The sequence below is a fragment of the Lathyrus oleraceus genome, chromosome 2 (genome assembly GCF_024323335.1).
Source record: "Lathyrus oleraceus cultivar Zhongwan6 chromosome 2, CAAS_Psat_ZW6_1.0, whole genome shotgun sequence".
Lineage (NCBI taxonomy): Eukaryota > Viridiplantae > Streptophyta > Magnoliopsida > Fabales > Fabaceae > Lathyrus > Lathyrus oleraceus.
Genome location: NC_066580.1, coordinates 35,687,915 through 35,699,352, shown reverse-complemented (window position 1 = coordinate 35,699,352; position 11,438 = coordinate 35,687,915).

The window sequence follows — 11,438 nt, the reverse complement described above, 5'->3', positions numbered from 1 at the left end:
CCCGACTGCCAATCACTGGACTTATGTCAGCATCCGAACCTAAAACACACGCAAAGAGGCAAACATGGAGCCCAAATGCCAATCACTGGACTTACATTGACATCCGAACCTAAACACACACACACTGGAACCCAAATGCCACTCGATGGACTTACATCAGCTTCCAAGCACACAACAACACCGCCGGTTGATAGGGAGTCGGGGACTCAGCCTATAACTGTCAAACACACACAAACAGACAGACAGCAAATGCTAAGGCGTCACAGACTCGAGCCTAGCAAAGGTCAGACAACACACACAAAAGAAAAGAAAAAGCGAACAAACAAACTAAAAGGGAGACTAGAGCTCGAGCCTAATAGTTGCCACGCAAACAAAAAGAAAAAGGGCGCCCGGAGAGATCAGCTCAATCTCCTGCCTACATACTTCATCTGGTATGAAGATCAGGGCGATGTAGTTCCCCTACGCAGGGATAAAGGACTAGCCTAACCAGATAACAGAGGGAGACACAGCTAGGGAGACTACGACTCGAGCCTAGATGTTATCATGCAAATCAACCCTAAGTTAAGGTTTCTAGCTAAACGGCACAAGGGCCAACCTATCCTAAGCATGGCTCACACAGGAAGCAAGCCACACACTTAGCTTGCACAGGAAGCAAGTCTAAACCAATCCTAACTTGCACAGGAAGCAAGTCAAACAATCCTATCTTGCACAGGAAGCAAGTCAAACTATCCTAACTTGCACAGGAAGCAAGTCAAACAATCCTACAAGCACAGATAGCACACGCTATACACAAACAAGTGGCTCAAACAAGGGTTAGGTTTTAGTCAAGGGGTCATATCAACCTCAACAAACAAACCTCTGGAACTGGGTGAATGTGCTCTTAACCTTGCCATTGAGAGACTAAGGTGAAGCAGATGAAAGGATGAAGTGAGGATGAGACCTCACAGCTCTTATCCCTGGCCTGGGAGAGCTCAAGACAAGAATGTGTGGGTTCAGAAAGTGGGAACCCTTCTACACATTTAAAACTGACTCAACTGTACAATTATACAAGATCTTGGGTTTTTTATCTATAATGCATCAACACAGTGGTGTGAGCAAAGCAGATGACACACTGAATAGTGGGGGATAGATTGCATATCCCTACCTTCCACCAATTGCCTCTTCACTTAGGAGGACTTTGACTCTATGCAGGGACAAAAGTAAACAATCACAAACATTGCCTCTTAAGGAGGACTTCAGACAGTTGCCTGGCCAAGTAACAGGCCAGGTCTTCCAGACTACATGAAGTAAAAGAGACATACCTCAATGCAAATTGCTTATACAAGCAAAGCAAAGCAAAAAGTTCACAAGGAACTAAGCAACTAAAGCACCTGAAACAGTCAAGCAGATGTTAGTATGCAACTTCAGACAAAACAAACAGAAACAGAAACCAACAGTTAATTAGAGGCACATGGATGTGCAAGGCACCAGGCTTAGGGCATGTGAGCCAAGCCACCTACAAAACAAATAGGTTATACAATGATATTTGAGCAAGCTCAATCAAAAGAATTGGTCTCAATGGCCATTTGATGGTCAACCTGAAATCACAAACTCAAAGGTGAGTAACAGGACCACTAGGGCAAGCCTAGGGTCAAAAGTGAATGAGAAAGTCAAAACAGCAAGGGTTAAGTATCCAAAATCATGTTCAAACAATTAGGAAACAAAACCAATTGGGTTCACATTCATATCAATCACTATCATCATTTCATGAACCATTTAGGTCAAAACATGGCAAACAGGAGCTCATAGAAGTCAACAGCAAGACTTGCATAAAAAGCAATCTAAACATTTTTCAAAAATCACCAAATAAATCATGATCAAACCTAACACATAGCATGGTAAGCATGTCAAATTTCATCCCATTTGGACAAGTGGAAAGCAGTCAATGAAAATCAGAAAGTCAAAGCCAATTTGAACATGCTCAAAGAAGTCAACCAAACATGCATCAACTTGGAAAAATCATAAGTCAAGAATGGTGTATGATAAATGAATGGGACTAAAGCCATGGCAAAGATGAGGATGTCTAGTTATCTCATGCAAAATTTCATGTCCATCCAATAAAGTATGAGAATTTCACAAATGAAATGGGAACATGTGTCACACAAAGTCAACATTTGACTAGGCAGGGAAGAAAAATCCCAAACAAATGGAAAATAGTTCAATTAAATCCAAGAAAATTCACATGTAAACTATACATACAAGAGTAGGCTCATGCAAAATTTGGGGTCATTTGGATGTAAGGAAGCATGGTAATGAAAATCATGAAGTTGGACATCAATGGTGTGACACAAATTGTCACACCCTAGTTCAAAAAATCCTATCTCACAAACCACAAATGATAAATGCACAAACTTTATACCAAAATCACCATGAATGTGTCTAGTTTAAGCACAAAAAATTTGGGAGCCATTGGATACATTCTCATCATTTCACAATTGATTTGGCAAAGTGTACAAAATTTGGTCACATGTCACAAACCCTAAGGCCATTTAAAAACCATCCATCCAAAAATTCTGGAAAAATAATGATAAAAAAGTAGAGATCATGATGAACACAACACAAAAAATCCCATTCAAATTGGATTAAAATTGAGCAAGTTAGAAATTTTGGAAGATTGGTCATAAAAATGTGAAATAAATGAAGCAAGAATGGCATTTTTGTAATATTTGAATCCACTTAACAAAACACAGTCGTTTTGGGCAGCAAATGGAATGTTTTGATTGGCTGGAGGGAGGCACACGAAAATGGGGGCAATTCTGGGCAAATTGGGATTAGGGTTCATATCCAAAAATCATGATTTCACAATCTCATCCAAAAATAAAAATTGAATACATGGAGATGATCATCATGGCAAGGTTAACATGAATCTACCATTGATTTTCATTAAAACCACTCAAAAGTCAAGAATCGAGCAAAAACATATTCTAATATCAAACTTGTTTTTCCAAATATCTTCATGCACACACAACCAATTCAAAAAATAAGCACATCCTGATAACCAGCATAGAAGGACCTTTTGAAAATATACCACAATTTAACAAAGTAGGGAGGTCGAGTTTTTACCAAACCTGAAGGGCAGTAGAGATTCAGCTAGTATTTGATGGCTTAATGGTGAAACAGATGATCATGAAGCTCCCTATAGTTGAGTGGCACAAAGCACTTGGCTCATGGATGCTTGGTTTTGATTGAAGTTCCATCTACCATGCTTGTATGCTTCTTTAAAACAGTGTTAGGAAGGGAGTTTACAGGTGGGAAAGTGTGATGAAATCAAGCTCACAAGGTTGCCTAGACATTGTTTTAGGCCAGGCAAGGTTAGGTTCATTTGAAGTTTTGGGAGTTTTTGGAAGAAAATGCTAAATGGAGTTTTCAGCATGAGTTGGATTTTTGGATGCTTGATGTGTTTGTGGTGCTGATTGTGTTTCTTGAAAATGACAGCAAAATGAGAAAAATGTAATGGTAGCACAAATGACAGCAAAAATGCCAAGATGAGTTTGAGAGAATGCCAAGTTATGTTGGTTTGTGTTTGACAGGTTTTGATGGATGCTGTGCAGGGTTGGACTGTTGGTGGCAAGGTTTGGAATGAATGCAATGCAGGGTGTAATGTGTGAATCAGTGCAAGATGATGCTAGGGTTGGTTTTGTTGGTCTGCTACTGCAGGAAATGTTGGTTTTGGACAGGTTTTGGAGTTTGGCCAAATGAAGTTCAAATGCAAGTGGCAAGGTGTGATTTGGGGTTGGACAGAAAAATGGGAATGTATGGCAAGGCTAGGTCTTGGTGTTTGACAGCAAATTGGTGAACAAAATGCTATGGTTGGCAAAGGCAGTTAGCAGTTTTTTTCATGGCAGAAAAAGGGTGGTGAAGCTGTTGGTTTGTGGTTTTTTTAATGACAGGAGATGGTTCTGTTGTGTCTTGGACAGAAGAAGCAAAAAGAATGGCAAGGCAAGATGAGTTGGAGTTTTTTCATGGTAGGGTTTTGAGATGCAAAACAAGGTTGAGGTTGAAAACTGAGTGAAGGTTTTCTATGGTATGCTGGACAAAGTTTGGTCAAATGCTAAGAGTGAGGCTTGAGAAAATGTCAAGTTATGTTGGTTCTCTTGCAGCTAGCAGGGTCCATCATGACAGGAAGGTGCAGTTTTTTGGTTGAAACATAGAAATGCCAAGCCAAGTCTGCTGTGGGATGTTGCTGCAGTTTTTCGACAGAAAGAAGCAAGGCAAAGTGAGAGGTTTTGGAGAATGAGTGAAGAGTGTTTTTGAAGCTGCTGCCAATGCCAGGCCAGAAAGTGAGGAAGATATGATGTTGAGCCAAAAGCCAGGTTTTTCTTAGGGGTTCTTGACAGTGTGGTCAGTTCTTTTTTGGAGAGATTCTCTTGGTTTGTGGCTGTTGGATCTTTAACATGACAGAAAAATATATTTTCAAAACCTGCTATTAACTGTTGTTTTTTGGTGGCAAGGCATGGTATGGAGCTGTTATGTTGGGCAGGGAATTTTTTTTGCAAAGCCAGTAGCTTAGGTTAGTTTTTGAGAGAAGGTGTTAGTTTTGTTCTCTTTGCTGTAGCAGGAAAAATGTTGGTTTTGTTGGATGCTGCAGGGTTTCTGCTGTCATAGTACAAAGTAAAGTGTGGAGGTATGGATGGATGTGGTTGCTTAGTGTACTTTTTCTCCAAAATCAAGCAAGCAAGCATGGCTTTGTGTAATGTTGGAGTATGGCTGCATAATGAGGTTTACTATGGCAGAAAACTTGCTGCATAATTGCTGTTTGAAGGTACCAAGGCATGGTTGTGGAAAGCAAGGACAAGCATGGTGCATTTGTACCTTTCTTACAATTCAAGTAACCAAGTATAGATTCATATGTGCTGCATTATTTGACTTTACAAACACACTTAAAATGATATTTATGAGCTGTCCCAATTGGCCAAATGCTGAAAAAATGTTTGAGTCAAAAAGTCAATTCTTGGTCAAACTTACATTTAAATGAAAAAGGTCAAAAAATGCCATTTTGATTGGTAAAGTTTTGGGTCATGAAATTTATATTTTTGGAAAGAGGATGAAAAATGTGGTTTGTAGGAAAAAACCCCACCAAATTTGGCCAAACGGTTTGGGAGATATGGCCCTTTGAAGTTCAAGATTTTCTAAAATCGATTCGATCATAACTTGCCAACCATACATGGGAATTGAGAGTTCTAGGACTTTTTGGAAATGGGAGAACAAGATCTTCAACTTTCATGTTGGGCAAAAATTCATTTGAGGCTTGTATCATGATGTAAGTTTGAGGATCAAAACTTTCCATTTATGGCAAGTTTCAGTTACAGGCCCAGTTTCCGTTTTGGGAAATTTTTGATCTGGCTTCAAATTCTTCCATGATGGTGTTTGGCATGATATATGATGACTATTTGGACATGAATGAACTCTCACAAACCAATTCCAATCATCCAATCACTGATTAAATGGACAGTTGACCAACAGTTGACTTTTAGGGTTTCTGTCTGATTGTGCATTGACTGATGAATTCCAAACCCTAATTCCTTGAGAATTTGACTTCAAATGATGTCCCAAGTTGTTTAAACTCTTTGATTATTGACCATGGTGCCCAAATTCCACAAGAAAGACCACCATCCACTGCTTTGACTGACAGTTGACTTTTTTAGGGTTTTTGACTGTCTGTGTAAGAACTGATGACCTCTGAGCCTTCAACCCTTGACATGAACACTTCAAATAGACCTCCAAGCCATGTGAACTTGTTGGACAAACCCCAAGGCCTTGATTCAATGAGAAATTCCTTTGCTTGCTTGGTTGACTGATCAGGAGATTAGTTTGACCTAATTCTTGATTGCTTGCTCTTGAGGCAACTGAGGGACAATGCAAATGCTATGCAATGGATCATGATATGCTATGACCTAATATGAAAATGTATGCATAATGATAGGTGCAAATTTGAGGTGCTACACTTACCATGATATGTGTTAGGATTGACCATGATTTATTTGGTAATTTTTGGAAATGTTTGAGTTGACTTTTGATGCAAGTCTTGCTGTTGACTCCTATGAGCTCTCATTTGCCAGGCTTTGACTTCTTTTGCTTATGAAATGATGATGATGCATGATATGAACATGAAACCAATTGGGTTTGCTTCCTAAATGTTTGAATTTGATCTTTATTGGACATTGCTTGCTGTTTTGACTTTCTCATTCATTTTTGACCCTAGGCTCGCCCTAGTGGTCCTGTTACTTATGTTTGAGCTCATTTTTTCAGGTTGACCAACAAATGACCAATGAGACCATTTCTTTTGATTGAGCTTGCTTGAATATCATTGACTAATTTGTTTGTTTTGTAGGTGGCTTGGCTCACATGCCTTAAGCCTTATGCCTTGCACATCCATTTGCCTCTAATTAACTGTTGATGTCTGTTTCTTTTTGCTTTGTTTTGAAGTTGCATACTAACATCTGCTTGACCATTTCAGGTGCTTTTAGTTGCTCAGTTCCTTGTGAACTTTTGCTTTGCTTTGCTTGTATAAGCAATTTGCATTGAGGTATATTTTCTAATCTTCATGTAGTCTGGAAGACCTGGCCTGTTACTTGGCCAGGCAACTGTCTGAAGTCCTCCTTAAGAGGCAATGTTTGTGGATGTTTAAAATTGTCCTTGTACATAGTCAAAGACCTCCTAAGTGAAGAGGCAATTGGCAGAACCCAAGGGATATGCAATCTATCCCTTGCTATTCTGTGTGTCATCTGCTCTGCTCACACCACTGTGTTGATGCATTGTAGATACAAACCCAAGATCTTGTACAATTGTACAGTTGAGTCAGTATCAAATGTGTAGAAGGGTTCCCACTTTCTGAACCCACACATTCTTGTCTTAAGCTCTCCCAGGCCAGGGATAAGAGCTGTGAAGTCTTATCTTCACTCACCTATCATCTGCTTCACCTTGGCTCTCAATGTCAAGGTTAAGAGCAACATCTACCCAGTTCCAGTGGTTTGTTTGTTGAGGTTGATATGACCCCTCGACTAAAACCTAGCCTTGTTTGAGCCCCTTGCTTGCGTATAGTGTGTGCTACCTGTGCTTGTATGTTTGTTTGACTTGCTTCCTGTGCAAGTTAGGGTTAGCTTAGACTTGCTTCCTGTGCAAGTTAGGTTTTGCTTGGCTTGCTTCCTGTGCAAGCTAAGTGTGTGTGTGGCTTGCTTCCTGTGCAAGTCATGATTAGGATAGGCTGGCTCCCTGTGCCAGTTAGCTAGAAACCTTAACTTAGGGATGATTTGCATGATAACATCTAGGCTCGAGTCGTAGTCTCCCTAGTTGTGTCTCCCTCTGTTATCTGGTTAGGCTAGTCCTTTATCCCTGCGTAGGGGAACTACGTCGCCCTGATCCTCATACCAGATGAGGTACGTAGGCAGGAGATGAGCAGATCTCTCCGGGCGCCTGTGTCTTTGTTTTGTCTTGCGTGTGTAGGAGATGGATGTAAGCCCAGCGATTGGCATTCCACATCCTGTGTCTTGTTGTGTGCTTGGAAGCTGATGTAAGTCCATCGAGTGGCATTCGGGTTCCAGTGTTGGTGTGTGTTCTTGGTTCGGATGCTGATGTAAGTCCAGTGATTGGCATTCAGGCTCCACGTTTGCCTTTGCCAGTGTTTGTTTGTGTGTGTGTCAGCCGAGCTACGAATGCTCTGATTCTTCACTCGTCCGAGAAGATACGTATGCATAGGATGCGATATCCTAGCGAGCATGTGTCGTTTCCCCAGTCCGAACTACTTCGACTCTGATGTCTATGCTTGATAGACTAAGTAGGCCCAGGATGCGATATCCTGCCGAGTCCGTTTTGTTTGTTTCTTGTGTCTCCTTCAGCCAGTGTGTGTGTGTTTTGAGCAGTGTTTTAGCAACCATTTTCCTTCCTATTGTGCGTGGATCCCGTCGAGTACGACGGATGCGTAGGGGTGCTAATACCTTCCCTTCGCATAACCGACTCCCGAACCCATTCTCTTTGGTCGCGAGACCATGTTCTTTCCAGGTTTACTCTGAGCGTTTCCTTTCCCTCTTTTGGGATAAATAACGCACGGTGGCGGCTCTGTTGTTCTTGTTTTCCCGCCGGTTTTTCGCGCGATGCGACAACTGGCGACTCCACTGGGGAGAATAGAGAAGTTGACCTGTGCTGGTCCATCTTCCCTAAGCGAGTCTCTCCTAGCGCTCTCTAGGTTAGGGTTTTGGTTGCTGTTTGCTGTTATTTATTGCATTCATTTATTTATTGTTTGCATTTATGTTTGCATTAATGTTTGCATTCATATTCATCTGTTCACCTGGCTGGCTGGTTGTCTGTTTCTCTCTGTTGGGGTGGGAGTTACATGAGGTAAAAGGCCCAATACCCAGGCCATGAGTGAAATCTAGGATACTTAGGAATAGAGTGATTCATGGGAAGCGGGTGGTATTGCGCCACTTAGCGGAACATTGATATCACGAGCAGTTCAGACCCTGGTGGGATATTATCGTTACATACTTCGGGTGTGTATATGATGATGTTCTGCGAAAGGTTATTTATGCTGCGTTTCTCTCGACCTTACCCTGGCCTAGACGACACCCGCGAGTGGGGAGGGAATGATCATTATTACAGGTACAGTTGGTGACTTGTTGGTGACTTATTGGTGACTTGCGATCCTGTTGGTGACTATTGGTTCAGAATTTTGGGGTCTCAGATGACTTTGGGTTTCAGATGAATTTGTGGTTCCGAGTTCAAGCCGAAGCTTTGATCCTGTGTTCTGAGAGACACAGCCAACCAGTCGTGTCTGCATCATTTGCATCATAGCATATTTATTTTTCAAAACAAACGCAATAAAAAAAAAGATACAAAAAAGAAAAAAAAAAGAGAAAAAAAAGAAAAAAAAACTAATCCCTGCATGCATATCATTTCTCAGGTACATTCCAGAGCTCGTTCACTGATAGAGATGGCAACAGTCCCAGAGTTGAAGCGGAAGACTTGCTCCTACAGCTTTCACCGTGAACCTTTGACGTCTCTGATTGAGTTGAGCAACCTTATGACCAGTGGTAACCAGAAGGGGTTTGTTGACCAGTATGGAGATATTCTGACCCTGTTGAAGATGGTAGTCGATCCGGTGCCATTGCAGACTCTTCTACAGTTCTACGACCCAGAGCTTCATTGTTTCACCTTTCAAGATTATCAGTTGGCGCCTACTCTTGAGGAGTACTCCATTCTGCTGAGTGTCCCGGTCCGGTATCAGGTTCCTTTCTTGGATGTGCCCAAGGAGGTTGATTTCAGAGTTGTTGCCAGAGCTCTCCATTTGGGTATCAAGGAAGTCAGTGATAGTTGGAAGTCCAGTGGGGATGTTGTAGGATTGCCTTTGAAGTTTCTGTTGAGGGTAGCTAGAGAAGAAGCAGAGAAGGGAAGTTGGGAAGCCTTTCATGCTCAGTTGGCCGTCATGATCTATGGGGTCGTCCTGTTTCCGAGTATGCCCAATTTTGTTGACTATGCTGCAGTCAGTTTTTTCATTGGAGGAAATCCAGTTCCTACTCTGTTAGCTGACACTTACTATGTTATTCACAGTAGGCATGGTAAGGGTGGGGCTATCAGGTGTTGTCTCCCGCTTTTGCTCAGATGGTTCTTGTCTCTCTTGCCAGTCAGTGGACCTTTTATGGATGCTCAGAGCACGCATAAGTGGACTCAGAGGGTTATGTCTCTTACCTCCTATGATATCAGGTGGCAATCTTACCGGATGGATGTGCGTAACGTCATTATGAGCTGTGGAGGATTCCGTAATGTGCCACTCATAGGGACTAGGGGTTGCATCAATTACAACCCGGTTCTTTCTCTTCGCCAGTTGGGGTTTGTGATGAAGGGAAGACCACTTGAGGCTGAGGTAGCTGAAAGTGTGTATTTTGAGAAGCAGAGTGACCCGGCCAGATTGGAGCAGATAGGGAGAGCTTGGAAGTCTATTGGTGTGAAGGATGGATCTGTCTTAGGGAAGAAGTTTGCCGTTGCTATGCCTGATTACACTGATTGGGTCAAGGAGAGAGTAGAAACTTTGTTGTTACCCTACGATAGGATGGAGCCGTTGCAGGAGCAACCACCTTTGATCCTTGCTGAGGGTGTGCCTGCGGAGCACTACAAGCAAGCCCTGATGGAGAATCGCCGTTTGAGAGAGAAGGAGCAAGATACCCAGATGGAGCTGTACAAGGCCAAAGCTGATAGGTTGAATTTGGCTCATCAACTCAGAGGAGTGCGAGAAAAGGATGCTAGCAGACTGAGAAGCAAGAAGAGATCCTACGAGGAGATGGAGAGCATGTTAGATGCAGAACACCGGGAGTGCTTGAGGCTGCAGAGAGCTGAGGCCAGCTATCAGAAGAAGATCAGAGACTTGGAGAAGCAACTCAGAGATAAAGACATCCAGTTGAAGAAGGAAGTAGACTTGAGACAGGCATCAGAGAACCACCTTGGAGGAGAAGTGGTAGAGCTTAGACGACAACTGAAGGAGAAGATCACTCTTTTGCCAGAATGTTCAGAATGTGACCTGTTGATAGACCAGTGTCAGTACTTGAAGACTCTCATTCCGGGAGGCCGTTTGTCTTAGCTTGTATCTTTGATATGTATGTTGAGAATCACCTCCAGGCTTGTTGGATGGGATTCATTGTTGTACTCCGATTGTTTGGATTTTCTTTGTCGACTTTGTTGTATGATCCTGTTACTCATATAGATGAGGTTGTCGGTTTCACCTTGTACTCATCACTCTTGTGTATGTTGTTTCTGTGCTTCTGTGTTGTTCTTGCTGCAGGTTGCCATCTTTTGAGGATGACTCAGGCTCTTTGAATGCCTGAGAAATGAACATATCATGTGCATCATACGCATCATTAGCACCATACTCATATCATTTTGCATAACAGGTGTTCTTGGTCGTGACTTCTCACTCTTGGTTCCTGTTCAGGCAGGATAGCTGATCAACGTCCGCACCGCTACTCAACAAGACTGAATCAACAGAGAGGTATGGATCAAGTTCAAGCAGAGTTGGCTGAGATGAAGGCTAACATGGCCCAGTTTATGAATATGATGCAAGGGGTTGCACAAGGTCAAGAAGAACTTCGAGCCATGGTTCAGAGACAAGAGGCTGCAATTCCACCGGTCAACCATGCTCCGCCAGAGGGAGGCCCGGTCAATGATAACAATGTTGCTGCTGCTGTACCCATCAACAACTATGCTGTAGGTGATGAGTTGGGGGGTATTCGAATCAACGGTCAACCTATTGCTCCAGATGCCGCTAATGCCAGAGCAGTCCGTGCCCCGGCCCGTAATCCTGTTCCGATTGTTGACAGACAAGAGGATATGTTTACTCTGATCAGTGAAGACGAAGATGTTCTGGGAAGGGTTGATGAGAGGGATCGTAAAGTTGATGCCCTTGCTGAGAAAAT